At 43.4% G+C, this 25,986-nt stretch overlaps 1 protein-coding gene across 1 annotated transcript in view; it reads left to right on the top strand.

The window, feature by feature from the left end:
• LOC141139577 (vertebrate ancient opsin-like) overlaps positions 1 to 25,986 on the top strand; it is a 368,310-nt gene that overhangs the window by 182,874 nt on the left and 159,450 nt on the right. The window lies entirely within an intron of this gene.

Raw genomic sequence — 25,986 nt, 5'->3', positions numbered from 1 at the left:
TGTCACCAGCGCAGTACAGCGTCATCATATAACTGGTGTGGCATTGATCAGGGACACTGAATGGTGACAGTATGAAAAAAAAAGTTAATCATGAATATTTTTTTTTTTCACTTTTTTTTCTTCTTTAAGATTTTTGTTTTTACATACTGTGACCAGTGCAACACAGTGTTACCATAGTAACATTGTACTACTCTAGGGAGGTTGATTATGATTATTTTTTTATGCACACTATGATTGCTTATAACAGTGAATATCACTGTTATAAACAACCATTTTTACTGAATGAAATCAAGTCATTCAGTGTTTACTATTGTGCTTAGCTGTGATTAGCCACAGCTAATCACATGGTACAGATGGGCTGTGATTGGCCCTGTCTGTGCCATGTGATCGCTGTAACCAGTCACAGAGATCATCACAATAGTACACAATGAATAGCATGAATCCATTGATCCACTGATTGATCACAGCAATCACATGGTACTGGCAGCAGACCAGTACACTGATCTGTCATCCTTTGAGTCCAGTGGACACAGCAGGTGACAGATCACGCACGAGTGCAGCCCATGGGGCACGCACGAGGTGTGTTCTGGGGAGGAAGGCATATGACATCCTCCCAGATCTAGAGTGGCCTATAGTCAAATGACGACCAGGCGGGAACTGGTTAAATGCCTCCTAAATGTTTTTGTGCCCCTCTTTAGGGTCATTAGTTTATATTATTTCACAGTAAGAAAAAAACAGACAGTGAACTAAAAGGTGAAATAAATGGAAAGTGTTAGTACACAAATGTTCAAAAACACAAAGGAAGACAATTCAAAATAAAGTAAACTACCAAAAGTCCCCAAAACTCTAAATAAAGAAACAAGAGTAGATAATAATCCATAATTTTACAGCAAAATCAGTTTATGTGAAATCAACTGCTCGGAAGTCTTAAGAATAATGGAGCCAGGCAGCCAATATTTAAAACAGTTCATATCTGAGCTTTGAAGAGACATAAACCTGACCTTGTATGTTTAAGAGTAGTGTTTCTTGTTTCTAAGATATAAAAGTTTTAAATTCAAGGCTGGTGCCAGCATAAGACAGCACAGGCAGCCATCTTAGGGGGGGCTGGGTATTACAATCCGAATCCCTAGCCACTTGCTGGGTATTCAGATTTTTATAATACCAGTCTTCCATGACCACCAGCAGAAAAACTAGAACTTCCACGCTGCTCAAAGTAGGAGAGAAGGTGCACCGTGGATGTTTTAGTTTGCCTGCTGTCTAGTAGGCTATTGGCAGAGTGAGAAGAGAGCAGCAGGCAGGCCGGGCGGTCTGCATGTCCCATTGTCAGAGTGGACCTGCAAGGATGCACCTGTCCCACTGTCCCCCTCTTGTTCCACTGACCACCACCTGTCCCATTGCTCCCCTTCTGTCCCACTGCCCCCCCACCTGTCACACTCCCAACCACACTGCCCCCCTTCTGCTCCAGTGCCTGCCGCCTGTCCCTCTGCCCCCTTTTTCTTCCACTGCCCCCTCTTGTCCCACTGCCCCCCCCACATGTCACACTCCCAACCACACTGCCCCCCTTTTGCTCCAGTGCCTGCTGCCTGTCCCTCTGCCCCCTTTTTGTTCCACTGCCCCCTCTTGTCCCACTGCCCCATCTTGTCCCACTGCCCCCCACCTGTCCCACTGCCCTCATCTTGTCCCACTGCCCTCCTCCTGTTCCACTGCCCCACTCTGTCCCATTGCTCCCTACCTGTCCCACTGCCCCCACCTGTCCCACTGCCCACCTCCTGCTTCAGTGGCTGCCACCTGTCCCACTACTCCCTCCTGTCACATTGCCCCATCTTGTCCCACTGCCCCCATCTGTGCCACTGCCCCACCTTGTCCCACTGCCCCACCTTGTCCCACTGCCCCCACCTGTCCCACTGCCCCCCCACCTGTCTCACTCCCAGCCACACTGCCCCCCCTCCTGTCCCACTGCCCCCCTCCTGTCCCATTGCTTCCCACCTGTTTAAATGCCCTCACCTGTCCCACTGTCCTCCTTCTGCCCCACTGCCCCCCACATATACAACCCCCCTTGTCCCACTACCCCCTCCTGTTCCACTGCCCATCACCTGTCCCATTGCCCTCCATATGTCCCACTGCCCACCACCTGTCACACTGCCCCCCTCCTACCCCACTGCCCCCCCACCTGTCCCACTGACCCCCTCTTGACCCACTGCTCACCTCCTGTCACACTGGCCAGATACCCCTCTCATGTCACAATGCACCTAAGTAGACAAAAATCCTTGCACCGACCCTGATTAAACTGTACAGCTAATGTCAATTTTAGAAAAAAAAATTACATTTTTTTACAAAGTCCTGAAATTCAGAAAAAAACACTTGTATAATTAAATACCTCAAAATAATATAAATATTTCTGGAGTATAAGTATAATATAATAAATATAACTTGGAGTTTGTTTTTTCCTTAATGTGTCCCTGTATGTTGTAAAATGAATTTGTGACAAAGGGAAAAGGAACAATGTGGATCGATTTACTTTCAAATCCTGCTGTCCTTGCCAAGTAGTGACTAATCACCAATTTAGAGACTTATTTGAACCTCCATCCATGTAGTCGAAAGTTGCATAAAAGCCACATAAATGCTTTAAATAACCTTTATTAGTATATAGGATTTTTTTTAGAAAGTAAGATATGAAAGAATCTGTAATTTTTTTTTAACTCTGCTGCTAAAAGATTTTGAGACAAAGCTGTAAAACTTATTGAGCCGAGCCCTAATTGACAGGTGATCTTTTATCTCAGGTTCTAAAAATAAGAACATTTATTGTTTGTGTACATTAGAATATTCTTTTAATGGAATTCACCTTCATAGAAACGTTTTCCATGACATACATCTCTCCTGGCTTCATAAACAGGGCCTAATTATTTTAATGTGACCCTGGAATTAATTGTATATTGTAGGGAATACAGCCAATGGGTAGGTCATCTACTGAACTCCGGTCCATTAAACGAAAGCATAGCAATGCTAGGTCGATTTATTTTAAAATATTTTTAGTAAGTTTTTATTCTGAAAATTGTGGCCACTGAGTGGAATATAATCTGTGGGGTAGATTTACTAAAACTGGTGCATGCAGAATCTGGTGCAGCTCTGCATAGCAACCAATCAGCTTGTTCATTTAAGGGTTGACAATAAAACCTGGAAGCTGATTGGTTACTATGCATTGCTGCACCAGATTCTGTGTGCACCGTTTTAGTAAATCTCCCCCTGTGAGCCAGCCCAGGTGGAGAATCCCATCAGTACCCAGTTAAGTAAAAGATTTGTACTCAAACTTGTGTAGTAGCATACCATACCATAGCCACTTAAGTTGGGGGTTAGCCAGTATAAAGACTTAAAAGAGAAGTATGGGAATGTTTTTTTATTTTAGAATCATACCTACCTAGGTGGATTCAGCATCTGTCCCCCGCCGGCTCTAACACTGAGAACCAAATTAACAAACACAGCTTGATCACTCAGTTCTCAGAGCTCCCTGAGCAGAGAGCTGGTGACTTTCAGTCACTGCTGTCTGCTCTGCCCCTCCAGCGCTCACTAGCACTGGAGGGGCACTGGGCCGTGGAGGGGACGGGTGCGGCCAGCTCAGACTCTCAGCAGCTCGCTGAGAGGCTGAGCAGGGTGCCAGTCCAGGCATTTGGGTGGATCCCAACTATATGGTCACGATCTTTCCCATGCCTGGATCGGCTCTGTGACGTCAGCCAACAGCAGGTTTCAGACGGGTCACAAGAGTGAAGATCAAACTGAACTCCTGTGATCCACAGGAAAAGTACAGCCAAATGAGCTTTGGCTGTACTTCTCCTTTAACACACAAACATGGGTGTGCATATTGTGCCCACATGGATTGTTTCAGAGTTGTACCCATTTGGGTTTTCTTAGGATATTCTAAAGACCTAATAATCTTCACAAAGCTGCACCATCTTCATAGGGACTGTGTTTTTTTCAAAAAGGCTATTCCCTTTTTGCAAAGACTGCTTGCTGTCTTTAATGTTCCCAAAGTTGAATTCCAAAGTTTTAGCTATGTGTAGATTGTTTTTGAAGTTGAACTGGGTTATCAAGACCAGAGTAAAGCCTAGTACACACTATTTTTTTTTCATTCAACCTAGCACGCTGAACGGAAGAAAAATTGAAGCACTTGGGAGGAGCCACTGTACTAACTATGCAATGTTAGTACTGCAATCTCTCCCACTGAGCTGTTGTGTTCTGACAGGGGGATGTCAGAACACACTGGCCAGTCATTGGCTGAGAGCGCTGATCTGATGCCGATCGGCAGACCTTTTTCGGTCATACGCTTTCGACAGAAGTCGATTGAACGGCTGGTTTCTGTCGGACCGGCTGCCATACACACAGGCTGAATGTCGGCTAGTTTCTATTGAACTGGCCAATGCTGCCCGATATTCAGGTCATGTTGCCATGTATCTGGGTTGGATGTGTTAACATGTTCAGTAAAATTGCTATTTGCTATTCAGTGTTGTGTGCATTTCTGTGGTAATATCTCATATTCATTAGACCAATATCAACCCTTTTAGAAGTATTATAAAGTAAATACTATTTAAAGTGATACTAAAGAGTAAGTGTTAATTGCCAAAATTCATTCACATAAATCATATTTATCTCGGCACCGCATTTTTGTCTTTTTTAATCCTAGAAGCACTGCTGTGTGGTCATATGATCTTTTTCTATTCTTTGTCATCTGCAGAGAAAGATCTTTGGGAGGGGCTTCTATTACTCTGGTGATGTATAGTCTCTACAGTGTGAGTCTGTGTCTGGCCAGCCCTGATTGGTGCTGTGCTGTTCACATGACTAAAAAAACAATTTCAGAAGAGCAATTCAAATTAAATTATAAATATCAAATACCTGTTTTACAGCTCCTCAAAAATCTTTATTGAACATCGAGTGTATATTTTATGTGCATTTATATGATGTAGGCAAAGTCAAAGATAATTGGCACTAGCTTTCAATTTGTTCAGGCGGTATCCGCACCCCAGGCTCCTTTTTTTTACTTTTCAGGTATTAGCAATTACATTTGATATTCTTAATCCTGATTTATATAAAGACTAAGCTGTTTGTGAGTTTCAAAGTTAATGTAATCAATCAACATACTATATCCCATCCCCATAGTGCAATAGGAAGACCTAGAGGAGGTGGGAGGAAGGGGTGTGTAATTTACCAGAGTGTACATGTCCACATGTGTGACTCTATAGTCATGTGGGCTCCACAGATAAGAAAGAGGAGGAAATTAAGCGCTTAGAAAGGGAAGAAATTTAGAGCATGCTCCGTAGAGGACACCAGCTGGTCTACACAATCTCAACCTGCAGTGGGCACACAGAGAAGATGAGAGGGACATTTGTCAACCAGATATATTTCACTCTACACAAAAAAATGCTTTAGTGGTATTGTGAATATAAACAGTCTATTGTATAGTAAGTAATGAGAGTTTTTCATAGTCTGGGTTTAATGACGCTTTAAGACTGAACTCCAGACAGATCTAAAAATGCATAAATAATGCAGCCCTGTAATCATTAACCACTTCAGCCCCGGAAGATTTGGCTGCTCAGTGACCAGGCCATTTTTTGCGATACGGCACTGTGTCGCTTTAACTGACAATTGCGCGGTCGTGCAACGTTGTACCCAAACAAATTTGACATCCTTTTTTTCCCCACAAATAGACCTTTCTTTTGGTGGTATTTGATCATCTCTGCATTTTTTATTTTTTGCACTAAAAACAAAAAAAGAGCGACAATTTTGAAAAAAAAAAAACACAATATTTTGTACTCTTTGCTATAATAAATATCCTCATTTTTAAAATTTTTTTTCCTCAGTTTAGGCTGATATGTATTCTTCTACATATTTTTGGTAATAAAAACCGCAATAAGGTTATATTGGTTGGTTTGCACAAAAGTTATAGCATCTACAAAATAGGGAATTTATGGCATTTTTATTATTATTTTTTTTACTAGTAATGGCGGTGATCATTGAGACTGTGATATTGCAGCGGACAAATTGGACACTTTTGACACATTTTTGGGACCATTGACAACTATACAGCGATCAGTGCTATAAAAATGCACTGATTACTGTATAAATGTCACTGGCAGGGAAGGGGTTAACACTAGGGGGCGATCAAGGGGTTAACTGTGTTCCTTAGGTGTCTAGGAGGAGAGAGAGAATGGTGTTCATACTTAGTATGAACACACGATCTGTCTCTACTCCACTGAAAGAACTGGGATTTGTGTGTTTACACACACAGATCTCGGTTCTCGCTCTGTAATGAGCGATCGCGGGTGCCCGGCAGTCATCGCGCCCCCCAGGCACTCGCATTGGCTCCAGGCACACTCTGCGGGCGCATGCCCCTAGTGGCCAAAAGGCAAAGTGACGTAAGGTAATGTCATTTCACTCAGCTGTGCCATTCTGCAAGCAGTTAATACATCCTTAAATGTATGGGTTTTTTTTTTTTTTTTTTTTTATTCAAGCAGTGTATATACCCAAAATGCATTATCAGCCTTCAGCTGTCTTCAACAGGAATCAGTGAAAGGCAACACAAGTATCCAGGCAGTGTTAAGAGCATACTAAAAGGATGAGAGTGCAGAGTGACAGAGACATACCGTATATACTCGAGTATAAGTCGAGATTTTCAGCCCTTTTTTTTAGGCTGAAAATGCCCCCCTCGACTTATACTCGAGTCACTGCCGTCTGCCTACATGATCAGTGTTTCATGCAGACAGATGGCGGCCAGCATGTGATAATACCATTCAGTAGCCATTCTACTGTTCAAAAGCCGTGCCTCCTCCTGTCTGTGATAGGCAGAACACTTCATTTCCCAGCAGTCAGTATACAGCCTATCACGGACATTCTCTCATGCTCGTCTATGGTATGAGGAAGAGAGAATGTCCATGATAGGCTGACCGCTGACTGCTGGGAAATGGAGTGTTCAGCCTATCACAGACGAGGAGGAGGCGCGGCTTTTGAACAGTGGAATGGCCGCCGAATGGTATTATCCCACGCTGATCGGTGCAGAGCGGCACACAGTGGATGCAGATCGCCACACGGAGGCATACACAGGACACAGGTAGGCTGCACTGGACACAGGGACACATGCACTGGACACAGGGACACATGCACAGGACACAGGGACACATGCACAGGACACATGCACAGGACACAGGTAGGCTGCACAGGACACAGGGACACATGCACTGGACACAGGGACACACGCACTGGACACAGGGACACATGTACATGCACAGGACACATGCACAGGACACAGGGACACATGCAAGGGACACATGCACAGGACACAGGGACACATGCACAGGACACAGGGAGGCATGCAGCTGCAGATGGGCATTGTTGACCCTCTTTTTCCACTTACAGTAGCTGCTGAATTTCTCACCCTCGTCTTATACTCGGGTCAATACGTTTTTCCCAGTTTTTTGTGGTAAATTAGGGGCCTCGGGTTATATTCGGATCAACCTATAATCGAGTATATACGGTAAGTTCCTCAGTCTGCATATTCTTCTTTCATTGTCCAGTAAGAAGCTAGGGCATGAGACCTGAAAGTGAATGTGAAACTGCAATAGATAAAAGTCAGGACTCCTCCCCCACCAGGCCAGACAAAGCTCTCAAGAGTAGTTGGACAGAAATACAAATCAGGTAAAACATCCCTCATACATTATCTGTGTATTTGGCTGCTTGTCTGGAGTTCAAGCTTTAATTCATGGAAGTGCTAGCCAAAATCTTTTTTTTAATATAGGATTGACTATTCCATGCCTAGTATGAAACAATGAAGTCCAACCCTTCCCAACTTTTTTACTGCAGTGGTCTCTGGGAACCCCTGCTAAAATGTCAGCTTACTGTACGTTTTAGGCATGATCAGTAAACTGCACAAAGTTTTAAAATTTTCTTTAAAAAGAATGTGACATACCTAGAGTGCGTCACACCTGGGGCAGAACATTTTTAGCACCCGTCTGCTGTATCTGGAAAAAAAAAAAATCTGTAATGAATTTAAAAAATAAACCAATTAAAAAACAAAGATACTGAAAATTGTGGATTGCCCTAAAATTTGTGGTTAGTATAAATGTAACCCATTGAGTTGGTGGCCATGGCAGTATGATTATTTCGGATTTTAGGTGCTGAAAGCGGTACAATTATTTTGCATGGAAATTTGACGTTTTATATTGTAGGCCTGTAATTCTTAACAATAACACACTTAAATCTGTCCAAACAAGAGTCTAGTAGATTTCCCGGGTATGATGAAGTTTGAAACACAAAAACATAAATTATAATATAATAAATAAATATAAATAATTATAAAAAAATAATAATATAATAATAATAAAATAAATTTCCCCACAATTCACTATCGCTCAATTCTGCAAGTGTTCTAATTTACTATCGCTGTTTTCTAGCTGGTCTAAAACCACTTTTGACGTAAAGGGACACTTTTTGGTTGCTATGGACAATCTCATGTTTCCAGGCAGAAAGAACAGTATATATAATATAAAACTGCATGCAGGGCATTGGACAAAGCACTGGGGACAAAAGGGATGTGAAATGATTTCATACAGTACTGTAATCTGTAAGATTACAGTACTGTATGTGTTATGATTTTTACATTTTTTTGTCGCCGCCATTTTTGCCGCCAGGCTTCGCCCCCATGCGTCGCGACGCTTGCAGGGAACGGAGCCTGGCACAGAGAGGCTTCGGAGGAGGACAGAGCCCGCATACACAGCGGGGGACATCGCAGGATCCTGGGGACAAGGTAAGTAACACTGCACCAGGATCCTGAGATGTAATCCCGAGTGTGGCTCGAGGTTACCGCTAATGGTGCTGAAATTTAACCCCGAGCCACACTTGGGAACAGGCCTGTACTGGCCATCGGGACTACAGGGAGTTTCCCGGTGGGCCGATGGCTCAGTGGGCTGGTTTCAGTGACAGCCTGTCAAAGTAATGGCTTTCTTGGTTCGCCCTCAACTTCACACAGTGATGTGAGAAAGATGAGAAAAATACAGAGGAGAATAAGTGAAATCGTAAAAGAGGTTAGTGAGGACTCCTTATGTTATGCTACTTATGTTTTTTTGCACAATTGCGTATAGTTTATATACTGTTTTTGTGCTTGTTTGCACAAATAAAGTGGGCCGGTCTGGATGAAGTCCAGGGCCAAATTTTTATCCCAGTCCAGCCCTGCTTGGGAATACCGTCAGGGAGGTTAAATCACCTTTGGCTTAACAAAAACAGCATTATTTCGAAATGGTGCTCTAATAACACACACAGTCTTTGATTACAGAAACATGTTTATAGTTCTAATTCGACTGAAATTTTGGAAATTCAGACGAATTTTGTTTCGTTATTAGGAGCATTCAGTAAACTTCATTTATACTGTAATTCGGGTATTCGGATATATCCAAATAATGAAAAATTTGTCCAAATATTTATTTGGAACCGCACATGTCTATTACTCACTGTCCTCCTACTTCTATACTCCTTCCGCCATCTAAACCCTGTTTGTGGGCATGTCAGTTGTTGAGAAGTATTAATGCTCTGTTGCCACTGCCCCCTGTGCAGTAAGCATTCCTGTAGTGTAGCCTGTACAATTGCAGTCTTGTGTTTTTTGGTCCTGTTCTGGCTGCACACATTTGCAGCTTTAGATAGCCTTTAGGTGTTATAGCTGTCACTTTGCTGCTGTAGGGGTGTCAAAATTAGGCTCCTTTTCCTAGTAAATGTAAAGTGGAACAGGAGCCTTGTTCTGACTTGCAAAGTAAATCATTCTTCTTCAATAAGTGTGAAAGTGAATAAAGAGCGACAGAATGAAGCTCCTCTTTCCTGTACTGCAGTCTAAGTTTTAGTTGAAGCCTCGTGCTGACACTCCTCTCTTACCCTGAGGTAGTATTAACAGTTGTGGGGTCTGCTGTGAGCACTCCTGTGTAGGCTTTTTTTTACTCCTACTGCACTGTAGCTGGCACCCCCCTCTCCTGCACAGATCATGATAGCATTTTTCCCTGAGGAGGTGCCTGATGCCCAAGACAAGCGCAGTCAATCAAGACCAATTGAATATTCATCTCCATGGTTTATATGTGGTTAAATAGCAGTGCAGGAGGGAACAGGACTACCTAGGAAGATGGGACAATATGCATCCCCTTTGTCCTCTGGCGGACAGAAGCAAGAAAGGAAAACTTTCCAGCATCCTCAAAGGTAGCATGTGTCCTTGAGTTTCAGGTTATCTCACTAACCAGGAGAAAGAGAGTCCACTTTCACCCTGCTGCGTGGGACCGGAGAACCAGGTCACCTAAAAGCTTCAAGCAATGGTCTTTGGTTTCTCCTGGTCAACTCACTAACCAGGAGAAAGAGAACTTACATTGTAGACATTGCAACTAAACCCTGCCTGATATTGGCATATTCCACTTACAGCTGTAAGGAGAAAGGCAAAGCAAGAGCTTTGATTTTGACCGAGTGAGAAAAAGGTGTTTCTGGCCAGTTTTGAACTGGGAACCTTCTGTGTTTGTGGCAAAAGTGTAGACCACTACACTATAGAAACCTATTCTTGGTGCTTTACCTTGGCATCAAAACTGAAAGTCTGTGCTAAAGTACAAATGATAACAAGAGATGCAGAAAGTAGCACTGATCATAGAAACTATCTCCAGGCACATCTTTTCTGCCAGGTTTTAAAGGGGGGACCTTTCGTGTGTGAGATGAACTACTACACTACCTATTCTTGATGCTTTAATTTGGTATTTAAAAAAATACCTTTGCAATGCCCCCCTGCCCCACCCACCCAACACACTGCAAGATTTAAATGTTTGGTAAGTCTAGGGCTAGAGGAATTAGCTGTAATACTTAACTCAATCCTTGCTCCAGGTTGTGGACAAACCATCCCTTCACTTACAATGCCGGCCTCAATGTAGGTGATGACATCAGAATAGGACAGCCATCCAGAGTGCTGGAGAGAAGAGGTTTTGGAAGACTGGACGCACAGCAAGTGGGGCATTCAATTGTACCGTAGTAAATGTGCATGTGCTTCATGTTAAACCAGGATGCATGTGCATATCACATGCTCACAATGCAATATGCTCTCTTTCTGTAAATCAGAGTTAGATTTTCCTGGAGGACCATGCAACAGCCTGTTGAGTGAGCTTGTGATGTTAATAACTCAGGAATGTATTGTATATTATAGAGGCAATGGAGCAGAATGCATTCAAGTATATTTTTCCTGCCAGTGTTCTTACAGTTTATATGCTCTAGTTAAGTCACAATGTATTTCAGCAAAATCTTGCAAAACAAAAATTGTTGCTTGTAGGCACAATATTAAATACACATTTTTTTGAATTATAAAACCGGTATTAAATGCATGAACAATTTCTTTAAATTCCAGTATATACATTTCTGTTTTTGTTTACTTCCTGTGTCTTATTCTCCTGATTTGAATCATGATGTGTCTCTTACTATAATGGCATTTGTGACATTACTGTGCCTTTATTCTTTAACTCATGATCTTGTCTTTCTGAAAAGATTGTTTTTCTCTATATATAACTCTGCCCCTCGAGTGGTACAATATTGGAATTTAAATTTAGAACAAAGTTTCACTTCATAAGCTGGACTGATTCTCCCTTCTGGCAAGTTAAAGAATTATTATTTTTTAAACAAAACCATCAGTACACAGGGGCATATCATGAAATCAGCGGGCCGTGTGCAAAATAAAAAGCGGGCCCTAGGCAGTTAAAAAAAAAAAAATGCACTAAGCGTGCCACAGTGAAATGTGGGCGTGGTATAAACTGTACTAAATATTGAGGCGTCGCTTAAAGGGGGTGTGGTTTAATAGAGTCTGAGATTACTTACATAGTGCAGAATGTGGTAATGTTAAATAGGGAATGTACAGTGCGGAGTGTTTGGTGGTGGGTAGCATGTGCAGGAGAGGAGTGTGGAGTGTATAGAGGTGGGTAGTATGTGCAGGAGAGGATTTTGGAGTGTATGGAGGTGGGTAGTATGTGCAGGAGAGGAGTGTGGCGTGTATGGAGGTGGGTAGTATGTGCACGTGAGGAGTGCAGAGTGTATGGCAATGGGTAGTATGTGCAGAAGAGGAGTGCAGAGTGTATGGTGGTGGGTAGTATGTGCAGGAGAGGAGTGTGGCGTGTATGGAGGTGGGTAGTATGTGCACGTGAGGAGTGCAGAGTGTATGGCAATGGGTAGTATGTGCAGAAGAGGAGTGCAGAGTGTATGGTGGTGGGTAGTATGTGCAGGAGAGGAGTGCAGTCACCAGTGCTGGCCCCCATTACTTAAGAGTTCATAGAGCTCCCCTTAACATCAGAGTCCACAAAGTTCCTCCATGCACTATAAGGGAAATCCTGCCGACTAAGGTAAGGGAGAGTTACTAATATAAAGAGGAATCTTTATATCAGTGTCTCCCCTTACCTTAGTGTATTTACTCTCCCTTACATCAGTGACCTCCTGCAGACTTTGTGTGGCCACCGGAGGTTGAAGCTGCCTGTCACTGACCTCCTCCATTGCTGGCTCGCATGCAGGTCAGTCAGGCACAGTTCTCCGGGCAGCTCCTCTCATACCATCTCTGTCCTCTTCTCTCAGTCCTCCTCTAGAGTCCATGTCCAGTCCTCCAGTGAGTGACACAGTCCCGGCCAGGGTGGGTGGTGAGCCTTACCCCCCATTCCATCACTTACTTCTGCACCCCCCATTCCACCACTCACCTCTGTACCTACCCCTCACCTATTCCAACACTCACTAGTCTGGAGGCATCTTCCCGTCAGTGGGGGATCTCTCTCCCCCTCCATGGACTTTCACTGCCCTTCCTTCTCTTTGTCTGTTTCTCTCCATCAAAGAGTACAGAAGGAGACAAAATGATTAAAATACCAACATTCAACCTGTCCTCATACAGTACAGCATATTCCATCATCATCATTCCCTGTATGCTACCATCATCTCCATCCTCTACCATCATCTCCATCTTTTACCATCATCTCTATCCTTTACCATCATCCTCTCTATCCTCTACCATCATCTCTATCCTCCTTTCCATTCTCTACCATCATCTCCATCCTCTACCATCATCCTCTCCATCCTCTACCTTCATCTCTATCCTCCTTTCCATCCTCTACCATCATCTCCATCCTCTACCATCATCTCCATTGTCTTTTCCATCCTCTACCATCATCTCTATCCTCCTTTCCATCCTCTACCATCATCTCCATCCTCTACCATCATCTCCATCCTCTTTTCCATCCTATACCATCATCTCTATCCTCCTTTCCATCCTCTACCATCATCTCCATCCTCCTTTCCATCCTCTACCATCATCCTTTTGTGCCACGCATCTGGAAACTTTAAAAGCCAACTCCCAGATTTTACCCCAATTTAATTATTAATGAAATTGATCTGTTTAGCATTTTGGACCATTTTGTCATGTATCTATGTATGGAGTCATTTAAACGGGGTGTTGTCTGGATTTTTTTATATATGGATGAGATTAGGTTTGGTTCGTAAGGGCCATTTGTACACAATAATTCAAAAGCAGTGGGATTTTCTAAGGATAAGGAGGGGAAGCAGGTTTGGAAAAAATGTTTAATTTGTAGGTAGAAGTATTCTGTAGATTTCGGTAGGACATGTTTTTCTTTAACCACTTGCCGACCGCCGCACGACTATATACGTCGACAGAGCGGCACGGGCAGGCAAAAGGACGTATATGTACGTCCTTGCCTGCCCGCGGGTGGGGGGTCCGATCGGACCCCCCCACGGTGCCTGCGGCGGTCGGCAAATCTCCCCCGGCGATCGGAGGTGAGGGGGAGGCCATCCATTCGTGGCCCCCCCCTCGCGATCGCTCTCAGCCAATGGGATCATTTCCCTGCCTCTGTATTGTACACAGAGGCAGAGGAAATTATGTCATCTCTCCTCGGCTCGGTATTTTCCGTTCCGGGCCGAGGAGAGAAGACTGCAATGTAAGTGCACCAACACACTACACACAGTAGAACATGCCAGGCACACTAAACACCCCGATCCCCCCCCCGATCGCCCCCCGATCCCCCCCCAATCACCCCCCCCCCCTGTCACAAACTGACACCAAGCAGGTTTTTTTTTTTTTTTTTTTTTCTGATTACTGTATTGGTGTCAGTTTGTGACAGTTACAGTGTCAGGGCAGTGAGTGTTAGGCCCCCTGTAGGTCTAGGGTACCCCCCTAACCCCCCCTAATAAAGTTTTAACCCCTTGATCACCCCCCGTCACCAGTGTCGCTAAGCGATCATTTTTCTGATCGCTGTATTAGTGTCGCTGGTGACGCTAGTTAGGGAGGTAAATATTTAGGTTCGCCGTCAGAGTTTTATAGCGACAGGAACCCCCATATACTATCTAATAAATGTTTTAACCCCTTGATTGCCCCCTAGTTAACCCTTTCACCACTGATCACCGTATAACCGTTACGGGTGACGCTGGTTAGTTTGTTTATTTTTTATAGTGTCAGGGCACCCGCCGTTTATTACCGAATAAAGATTTAGCCCCCTGATCGCCCGGCGGTGATATGCGTCGCCCCAGGCAGCGTCAGATTAGCGCCAGTACCGCTAACACCCACGCACGCAGCATACGCCTCCCTTAGTGGTATAGTATCTGTACAGATCAATATCTGATCCGATCAGATCTATACTAGCGTCCCCAGCAGTTTAGGGTTCCCAAAAACACAGTGTTAGCGGGATCAGCCCAGATACCTGCTAGCACCTGCGTTTTGCCCCTCCGCCCAGCTCGGCCCAGCCCACCCAAGTGCAGTATCGATCGATCACTGTCACTTACAAAACACTAAACGCATAACTGCAGCGTTCGCAGAGTCAGGCCTGATCCCTGCGATCGCTAACAGTTTTTTTGGTAGCATTTTGGTGAAATGGCAAGCACCAGCCCCAGGCAGCGTCAGGTTAGTGCCAGTACCGCTAACACCCACGCACCGTACACCTCCCTTAGTGGTATAGTATCTGAACGCATCAATATCTGATCCGATCAGATCTATACTAGCGTCCCCAGCAGTTTAGGGTTCCCAAAAACGCAGTGTTAGCGGGATCAACCCAGATACCTGCTAGCAACTGCGTTTTACCCCTCCGCCCGGCCCAGCCCAGCCCACCCAAGTGCAGTATCGATCGATCACTGTCACTTACAAAACACTAAACGCATAACTGCAGCGTTCGCAGAGTCAGGCCTGATCCCTGCGATCGCTAACAGTTTTTTTTGTAGCGTTTTGGTGAACTGGCAAGCACCAGCCCCAGGCAGCGTCAGGTTAGTGCCAGTAGCGCTAACACCCACGCACGCACTGTACACCTCCCTTAGTGGTATAGTATCTGAACTGATCAATATCTGATCCGATCAGATCTATACTGGCGTCCCCAGCAGTTTAGGGTTCCCAAAAACGCAGTGTTAGCGGGATCAGCCCAGATACCTGCTAGCACCTGCGTTTTGCCCCTCCGCCCGGCCCAGCCCAGCCCACCCAAGTGCAGTATTGATTGATCACTGTCACTTACAAAACACTAAATGCATAACTGCAGCGTTCGCAGAGTCAGGCCTGATCCCTGCGATCGTTAACAGTTTTTTTGGTAGCGTTTTGGTGAACTGGCAAGCGCCAGCGGCCTAGTACACCCCGGTCGTAGTCAAACCAGCACTGCAGTAACACTTGGTGACGTGGCGAGTCCCATAAGTGCAGTTCAAGCTGGTGAGGTGGCAAGCACAAATAGTGTCCCGCTGCCACCAAGAAGACAAACACAGGCCCGTCATGCCCATAGTGCCCTTCCTGCTGCATTCGCCAATCCTAATTGGGAACCCACCACTTCTGCAGCGCCCGTACTTCCCCCATTCACATCCCCAACCAAATGCAGTCGGCTGCATGAGAGGCATTTTTATGTCCTCCCGAGTACCCCTACCCAACGAACCCCCCCAAAAAAGATGTTGTGTCTGCAGCAAGCGCGGATATAGGCGTGACACCCACTATTATTGTCCCTCCTGTCCTGACAATCCTGGTCTTTGCATTGGTGAATGTTTTGAACGCTACCATTCACTAGCTGAGTATTAGCGTAGGGTACAGCATTGCACAGACTAGGACACACTTTCACAGGGTCTCCCAAGATGCCATCGCATTTTGAGAGACCCGAACCTGGAACCGGTTACAGTTATAAAAGTTACAGTTACAAAAAAAGTGTAAAAAAAAAAAAAAAAAAAAAAACACAAACAAAAATATAAAATAAAAAATAATAGTTGTCGTTTTATTGTTCTCTCTCTATTCTCTCTTTCTCTATTCTCTCTATTGTTCTGCTCTTTTTTACTGTATTCTATTCTGCAATGTTTTATTGTTATTATGTTTTATCATGTTTGCCTTTCAGGTCTGCAATTTTTTATACTTTACCGTTTACTGTGCTTTATTGTTAACCATATTTTTGTCTTCAGGTACAGCATTCACGACTTTGAGTGGTTATACCAGAATGATGCCTGCAGGTTTAGGTATCATCTTGGTATCATTCTTTTCAGCCAGCGGTCGGCTTTCATGTAGAAGCAATCCTAGTGGCTAATTAGCCTCTAGACTGCTTTTACAAGCAGTGGGAGAGAATGCCCCCCCCCCACCGTCTTCCGTGTTTTTCTCTGGCTCTCCTGTCTCAACAGGGAACCTGAGAATGCAGCCGGTGATTCAGCCAGCTGACCATAGAGCTGATCAGAGACCAGAGTGGCTCCAAACATCTCTATGGCCTAAGAAACCGGAAGCTACGAGCATTTTATGACTTAGATTTCGCCGGATGTAAATAGCGCCATTGGGAAATTGGGAAAGTATTTTATCATACCGATCTTGGTGTGGTCAGATGCTTTGAGGGCAGAGGAGAAATCTAGGGTCTAATAGACCCCAATTTTTTCAAAAAAGAGTACCTGTCACTACCTATTGCTATCATAGGGGATATTTACATTCCCTGAGATAACAATAAAAATGATTAAAAAAAAAGAAAAAATGAAAGGAACAGTTTTAAAATAAAATAAAAAAGCAAAAAAATAATAAAGAAAAAAAAAAAAAAAAAAAAAAAGCACCCCTGTCCCCCCTGCTCTCGCGCTAAGGCGAACGCAATCGTCGGTCTGGCGTCAAATGTAAACAGCAATTGCACCATGCATGTGAGGTATCACCGCGACGGTCAGATCGAGGGCAGTAATTTTAGCAGTAGACCTCCTCTGTAAATCTAAAGTGGTAACCTGTAAAGGCTTTTAAAGGCTTTTAAAAATGTATTTATTTTGTTGTCACTGCACGTTTGTGCGCAATTGTAAAGCATGTCATGTTTGGTATCCATGTACTCGGCCTAAGATCATCTTTTTTATTTCATCAAACATTTGGGCAATATAGTGTGTTTTAGTGCATTAAAATGTAAAAAAGTGTGTTTTTTCCCCAAAAAATGCGTTTGAAAAATCGGTGCGCAAATACTGTGTGAAAAAAAAAAATTAAACACCCACCATTTTAATCTGTAGGGCATTTGCTTTAAAAAAATATATAATGTGTGGGGGTTCAAAGTAATTTTCTTGCAAAAAAAAATAATTTTTTCATGTAATCAAAAAGTGTCAGAAAGGGCTTTGTCTTCAAGTGGTTAGAAGAGTGGGTGATGTGTGACATAAGCTTCTAAATGTTGTGCATAAAATGCCAGGACAGTTCAAACCCCCCCAAATGACCCCATTTTGGAAAGTAGACACCCCAAGCTATTTGCTGAGAGGCATGTCGAGTCCATGGAATATTTTATATTGTGACACAAGTTGCGGGAAAGAGACAAATTATTATTATTTTTTTTTTTTTTTTGCACAAAGTTGTCACTAAATGATATATTGCTCAAACATGCCATGGGAATATGTGAAATTACACCCCAAAATACTTTCTGTTGCTTCTCCTGAGTACGGGGATACCACATGTGTGAGACTTTTTGGGAGCCTAGCCACGTATGGGACCCCGAAAACCAAGCACCGCCTTCAGGCTTTCTAAGGGCGTAAATTTTTGATTTCACTCTTCACTGCCTATCACAGTCTCGGAGGCCATGGAATGCCCAGGTGGCACAAACCCCCCCCAAATGACCCCATTTTGGAAAGTAGACACCCCAAGCTATTTGCTGAGAGGTATAGTGAGTATTTTGCAGACCTCACTTTTTGTCACAAAGTTTTGAAAATTAAAAAAAGAAAAAAAAATTTTTTTTTTTGTCTTTCTTCATTTTCAAAAACAAATGAGAGCTGCAAAATACTCACCATGCCTCTCAGCAAATAGCTTGGGGTGTCTACTTTCCAAAATGGGGTCATTTGGGGGGGGGTTGTGCCACCTGGGCATTCCATGGCCTCCGAAACTGTGATAGGCAGTGAAGAGTGAAATCAAAAATGTACACCCTTAGAAATCCTGAAGGCGGTGATTGGTTTTCGGGGTCCCGTACGCGGCTAGGCTCCTAAAAAGTCCCACACATGTGGTATCCCCGTACTCAAGAGAAGCAGCAGAATGTATTTTGGGGTGCAATTCCACATATGCCCATGACCTGTGTGAGCAATATATCATTTAGTGACAACTTTGTGCAAAAAAAATTAAAATAAATAAATAAATTGTCACTTTCCCGCAACTTGTGTCAAAATATAAAATATTCCATGGACTCAACATGCCTCTCAGCAAATAGCTTGGGGTGTCTACTTTCCAAAATGGGGTCATTTGGGGGGGGTTTGTGCCATCTGGGCATTTTATGGCCTTCAAAACTGTGATAGGTAGTGAGGAGTAAAATCAAAAATGTACGCCCTTAGAAATCCTGAAGGCAGTGATTGGTTTTCGGGGCCCCGTATGCGGCTAGGCTCCCAAAAAGTCCCACACATGTGGTATCCCCATACTCAGGAGAAGCAGCTAAATGTATTTTGGGGTGCAATTCCACATATGCCCATGGCCTGTGTGAGCAATATATCATTTAGTGACAACTTTTTGTAATTTTTTTTTTTTTTTTTTCATTATTCAATCACTTGGGACAAAAAAAATGAATATTCAATGGGCTCAACATGCCTCTCAGCAATTTCCTTGGGGTGTCTACTTTCCAAAATGGGGTCATTTGTGGGGGTTTTGTACTGCCCTGTCATTTTAGCACCTCAAGAAATGACATAGGCAGTCATAAATTAAAGACTGTGTAAATTCCAGAAAATGTACCCTAGTTTGTAGGCGCTATAACTTTTGCGCAAACCAATAAATATACACTTATTGACATTTTTTTTACCAAAGACATGTGGCCAAATACATTTTGGCCTAAATGTATGACTAAAATTGAGTTTATTGGATTTTTTTTAGAACAAAAAGTAGAAAATATCATTTTTTTTCAAAATTTTCGGTCTTTTTCCGTGTATAGCGCAAAAAATAAAAACGGCAGAGGTGATCAAATACCATCAAAAGAAAGCTCTATTTGTGGGAAGAAAAGGACGCAAATTTCGTTTGGTTACAGCATTGCATGACCGCGCAATTAGCAGTTAAAGCGACGCAGTGCCAAATTGTAAAAAGTGCTCTGGTCAGGAAGGGGGTAAATCCTTCCGGGGCTGAAGTGGTTAAGGACTGAGAAAGGTAAAAGCTTGTGTGTTACTGGGATGAACTAAATGTCGCAGCTGAAACATCCCCGCGTGTGTCCACGAAATTGTTCGCAGATATGATAATCCGTCCGGAATTTCTGGGTTAAAAAGGAAATTCTGGAGAGGGGAACAAGGTAAGGAGAGAAGAAATTTGTCTCTACACCTTTTCCAGATTGATAGCGTAAAAAGCATCGGGGAGAGACACAGAGACCGTAGTTGGGGTATGAATTTCTGAGAGGAAGGCCATAATAGATAGCATGGATGTACAGGGGCAGTAATCCCCATTTCAATTTCGGCCCATCTATTTGCAGCCTTCCTTGAGGTCCATGTTGTCAATACTCTAAGATGAGAGGCATAGTAATATTTAATAAAGTCGGGGGAGGCTAATCCACCTCTAGCTCTAGGAGAAATGACTACCGATTGAGCAATTCTATGGGATGCATTGTTCCAAACAAAGTTAAGGCACTTTCTCTGGAGATTTCTCAACTGCGACATAGGGACTGGGACCGGAAGTGTTTCAAAAAGGTACAGTAATTTGGGCAAAACCGACATTTTGAGAACGTTAATCCTACCAAGAAGGGAAATTGGGATGGAAGACCAATGTTGTAGGAGTTTAGCAATTTCTGCGAAAATAGGAGGGAAATTGGCTTGATAAAGAGAGTGGTATGAAGGAGTAAGATGGATTCCTAAATATTTTAGTGAAGTCTGGCACCATCTGTATTTAAACCTGTTTTGTAAGGAGCTGAGTATATCTGAGGGTATATTGATGGGGAGAGCTTCTGTTTTAGTCTGATTAATACAAAATCCTGATAAGGACCCAAATGTGGAGAGGGTTTCGTGTAAGAAGGGTAATGATATCTCGGGGTGTGTGATGGTTAGCAGAATGTCGTCTGCGAAAAGAGAGAGTTTGTAGTCCTGATGTCGTAGTGGGATTCCTCTGATATTAGGATGGGATCTGATAGCTGCTGCTAAAGGTTCTAGGCTTAATATAAATAATAGGGGCGACAAAGGGCAGCCTTGTCTCGTACCATTACTGAGAGTAAATCGTTGCGAAATATAGGAGGACAGCTGGACTTGAGACGTAGGGAGGGAGTATAGGGTATGTAGGGCTCGTATAAAGGGGCCTGAGAATCCAAATCGGGTTAAGACTGCGAACATGAAGGGCCAACTTAATCGATCGAAAGCTTTTTGAGCATCTAAGCTCAAGACTATGGTGGGACGTTTAGTTCTAGTTATTAGGTCTATCAGATCTATGGTTCTTCTTGTATTATCTCCAGGATGTCTCGAGGGTACAAATCCTACCTGGTCTCTGTGGATCAGGAACGTTAATAGTGGGGATAATCTATTGGCTAATATCTTAGTGAAAATTTTGTAGTCTGAGTTTAATAAAGCAATTGGGCGGTAGTTGTTGGGTAGTGCAGGGTCCTTACCTGGCTTAGGGATTACCGTTACATTGGCATGTAAGAATTGTGAATGTGGGATGGATCCCTTAAAAAAGGAGGAGAATAGGGATTGTAGATAGGGGGTTAAAATATGTGTAAAGGTTTTATAATAGATGTAAGGGAGACCGTCAGGGCCCGTAGATTTGTGGGTTGGAAGATTTTTAATCACCTCTCCTATTTCCTTCCCAGTAATCGGAACGTTAAGGGAGGATAGATGGTCAGCAGAGATCTTTGGTAGCAGGAGGGAATTTATAAATTTATCAAACTCTGATTGTGAGAATTGAGGGTGTGAATCAGGACCTAAACAGTTATAAAGCCGCTTATAAAAATCACCAAAGACCTTTGACATAGCTTTCGGACAGTATGTGGGGGTGCCATCAGATTGTATCAAGTGATCGGGTATAGATAGAAAGGGCCGAGGTTTTAATTTGTTCACTAGCATCCTATGTGGTTTGTTTGCATAGTCGTAAAATTTTTGCTTAGCCCACAACATGGATTTGGAAATTTGATTCATATCGAAAGACTTAATCCGATCTCGGATTGAGATGACATTTCTCAATTTTTCCACCGTGGGGGAGGCCAATAGAATTTTTTCCGCTGTCTGTAGTTGGGTAATAAGATCCTTTTTAAGTTGTACAGAATCTTTCTTTAGGCGTGAGCCTATAGCTATGCATTCACCTCTAAAAAAGGCTTTATGGGCCTCCCACAGGGTGGAAATCTCCGGGACAGAGCCATCATTAAGCTGGAAAAACTCAGTTAGTTTCTGCTGTAGTTGGGTTTGAGATAAAGGGTTTTTAAGCAGGGATTCATTGAGGCGCCAGTGGCAGGTTTTAGTAAAAGACTTCGCCAATAATACATTGAGTTCAATAGGTGCATGATCCGAACAGGTAATAGAATTTATTTCAGAAGACACTACATAGGGCAATAGAGGGCCTGTAATAAGGAAGTAATTTAGTCTAGAATAAGACTTGTGGGGATGAGAATAAAAAGTATAGTGTTTTTGGGTCGGGTGTTTTATCCTCCAAGAATCAAATAGATTATGGGATCTAACTAGTTTGCGAAAGGATGTTGATAATTTCTTAGAGGAAGATTGTGAGGTGGTTTGGAATAGAGTTTTCCTGTCCCTGGTCGGGGACATGCACACATTGAAGTCGCCTCCCATGATCATGAAAGGCTGGGAGAAGGGTTGTAGTTTCTCAAAAACTTTTTCAAGGAAAACGATCTGTCCTACATTTGGTGCATAAATGTTAATCAAGGAAAAAGGTAGATAAGTGACTACACTTCAGAAATATGAACCTCCCGTGAGGGTCTAGGTAGGAGGAAAGTATTTTTATTGGGCTTGTGCGTTTAATAAGAATTGCCACTCCCGCTTTTCCAGAGGGGTCAGAGGCAGTATATGCTATGGGAAAGTGTCTAGAAACAAACTTAAAGGAGCCACTGGACTTAAAATGGGTTTCCTGAACCATAATCACCTCTGCTTTGGATGATTTAAATTCTTTTAAGGCCTGCCACCTTTTGCCTATGGAATTTAATCCCTTAACATTACAAGAATAAACTTTGAGGGCCATATTTGGTTAAACAAAAAAGTGCTAATGCAGTATAAAGACTGAGAGCATGTAACTGAGCATCCTTAAAAAGGAACATTTGAAAACAAACATTTCTTACAATTGTTATAATAATGTAAGTACAACATTGAAAAAACATATATAGGTCAAAAAGAGAAAAAAAGAAAAAGACCTGCATATGAAAACGCCAAAGGAGGTAAAAAAAAATAGGAACTAAATTGCATAAGAAGATGAAAAATGTTAAAAAAAGAAAAAAGAGAAAATAATTTTTGAAAAGCCTGAGAAAAAATTTCAGGCTGCCCAGGCAGGAGCCTTGGGTCATGAGGGGGGGGCATGTTAGCCTGCAGGGATTAATAGAGGAGGGGGGGAGGTGGGTGATCCTCGTCTCTGTTTTTTGTAAAACCAAAAAAGAACAAACAGACAGGAGGAGCAAAGGTGTTTGGCATGTTATTATGAACATGTAGATAAATCTTAAGACAAGCTGGTATATGACAGAGAAGTATATATAAGAAAAGAAAGAAAAGTTAAAGGGGGGAAAAAAAAATAAAATAAACCCCAACAAGGCATCTAACAGAGACATCAGTAAGAGGTGTGACCTCTCAACAAAGTGACCCGATCACTGTGAGGTCACTAGGATATCCATGGTAAATATTTTCTGGCCATGGAAAAAAGGGCAAAAATATTGAGAAAAAAGAAAATAAAAAATAATAAGTCACATCAGGTTGGATATCTGTGACGATTGGCTCGTTGTGGGGTAGAGAAGTTCTTCTGGGATCTTCGTTGGACTGGGGTCCAAATTTTGGCTGGTGTGGTAAGTGGTTTGGGGTTCGGAGCTTGGGGTATAGAATCTTCCTCAGGCAGGGGGGGAAGACCTAGGTTGCGGATAAAGGCTTCACTTTCGTAAAGATCTCTCAGGGAGTGTTGAACACCATCTTTGGAAACGGTTAGACAGAAGGGGAATCCCCAGCGGTATGGAACTTGATGGTTTTGTAGGTGGGTAGTAACAGGACGGAAACTGCGCCTTTTGGCCAAAGTGATTGGAGACAGGTCGTTGAATATCAGGATTTTGTGTTGTTTATAGTCAATACGTGACTTGTTACGCGTTGCAAGTGTGAGGGCTTCTTTGCTCTCGTAGAAGTGGAAGCGGACAATAATATCTCTGGGGTTGGCAGTAGGAGGAGGTTTTGGGGCCAGAGATCTATGCGCCCTGTCCATACGCCAGTCTATGTCCGGAATATGTGGGGCTAAAGTGACGAATAGGCTTAAAAGGTAGGGACGTATTTCCTTGTCGTTCACCGTCTCAGGGATTCCCCTAATCCTCAGATTCTGGCGTCTTTCACGGTTTTCCAGGTCTTCCTGTTGGATTTGAAGTAGGGAGACTGTATGTTTCAGGTTGGAGTTGTCCTCTTCGAGAACATGTACATATTGGGTCAGTTCATCAAATTTGTTCTCCAATGTGTTGGTGCGTTCACCTAGTTGGTCGATTTCACCCCGTAACTCATGTGCTATTTTGCTCACTTCTTTAGCGATGCTGAGGGTTAATTCGTGTAGTAATGAGTTCAACTTTGTGTCTAGGACAGCTACTGTCACTACATCCATGGGGTGATCGGGTGGAAGAGAGTGTAGGGAGGATTGAGATCTGTTATCATCTTGGGTCATGCCTTCCGGCAGAGAATGTGGGTCAGCAGTGTCCGAGGATCTCGGTTGTTCACTGGAGATCAGGGATCTTTGTTTATATAAGAAGCGCTCCATGGTATTAGGGGTCTGCGACGTTGGCGGTGGGATAAAACCTCTGTATATTGCCTTCTGGAAGCCAATCTTCCCCATGCAGTGCTAGGAAGGGTCTGATGTCTTGTTATGATATCGCTCCTGCGATTAATAGGGAACTGTTAGCTTTGTAGGAGCATCTCTTAAAGAGACGGGGATCAAAGGACTCCTCTTACATGTCTGCTTCCCTGCACGCCGGTCTGGAGGTGGTCACATTAAGGATCAGGGAGTGTTGAGGTGACAGCTGTGAGATTTGCAGGTGTAAGGAAGGATATGGTGTCTACAAGCGGTCAATAGATGATTAAACTGCAGGGGATAGGTTTTGTGGGTACCTGGAGTACCAAGATGGCCGCCGACTTCCAGGACTAGGCTGAAGCCGCGGTCTGTCCTGGAGGTTGAGGCCGGCCGGGGGGAAGGGGTCTTCTCTTGGGCCCGGACCGGGTCTCTAGGGCCTCAGAAACGGGGACTCTGGGGTCAGATACTGCAAAGCAGCAGCGGGAGAAGGCTCGGGCAACAGCCCATGTACTCAGAGTCCAGGATGGCCGGTGGATAAGCCCAGGGGTGGCGGCAGACTGCGGGGGGATCCGGAATGGGGGGAGAGGATCCCGCTCGGCTCTATTTCACGCTGCTGGTATCTGCCTCCTCTCGGTGGTGGTTCGGATGTCCCGGTCGGGAAGTTCCAGGTGAAGGACCCGATCGTCCCCCGGTCCACAGTGTAGGTGAGCGTCAGGCTCCGGACAGGCCGCAGGCCTCAATATGGCGGCGGTAGCTGATAGTCCAGGGCAGGCAGGAGGCCTAAGGAGGCTCAGATGTTTCCCGGATTTCAGGCAAGATCCAGCCGGATCTGCAGCCTATGATATTTTTATCTGAACAGTACTGTATAAGAAAGACAGCTTCACTTCATATTGGTACAACTTATGTATGTCTCTTTGATGTCTCCTTTTCTACAGTACACCTTTATCCTCTTTATATTTAAATGATTAAATCACACTTGTTTTAAGCTGAACAAACCAATCCACCTTGATTAGGTTACTAAACATCAGACCTGATTTTAATCTTGCAACCATCTAACAACATTATAATATTACTTGTAATCATAGATGTCAACTTTTTAATATAATTTCATGGGACATGTTGCTGCTGGTTATTTGTATATGAACATATCACAAGTGGCGCTGTCTATACAAACAACGATGTAATGAAAATTATGACATGCACAATGAGTATGGCTCTAAAAACACTTTTGACTACTGACTGACCATTACATTTGAAATTATGCCAGATGACAAATTATCACAGTTTTAGGTCGCGAACTAATTATTAAATATATATTTAAAAAAAGAAAAAAACAATTAAGTACCTGAATTTGACTTGGTGTCAGCCTCTTGAAATCCTCTATACAGCAGCAGTCAGATTTTAAAAGGGTGCCAGTCAGGTGTTCTGTATGCAATAGTGTTGACTAGGGGCACATTTGCATGCAACCATCTGCTGAAGCCAATCAGCAGGCTGACAGTGATAAGAGGACACCATTCTATTTCCTAAATGTAAGTGGTATTTTCCACCTGGCTCTGCTATGTTACAGAACTGTGCAAATCTCAGGACTGGATGAACAGAAGTACGAA

This window comes from Aquarana catesbeiana, linkage group LG04 (genome assembly GCF_042186555.1).
Source record: "Aquarana catesbeiana isolate 2022-GZ linkage group LG04, ASM4218655v1, whole genome shotgun sequence".
In the NCBI taxonomy this organism is placed as follows: domain Eukaryota; kingdom Metazoa; phylum Chordata; class Amphibia; order Anura; family Ranidae; genus Aquarana; species Aquarana catesbeiana.
Note: the sequence above shows the minus strand (reverse complement) of the source record. Positions and strands in the feature narration are given on the sequence as shown.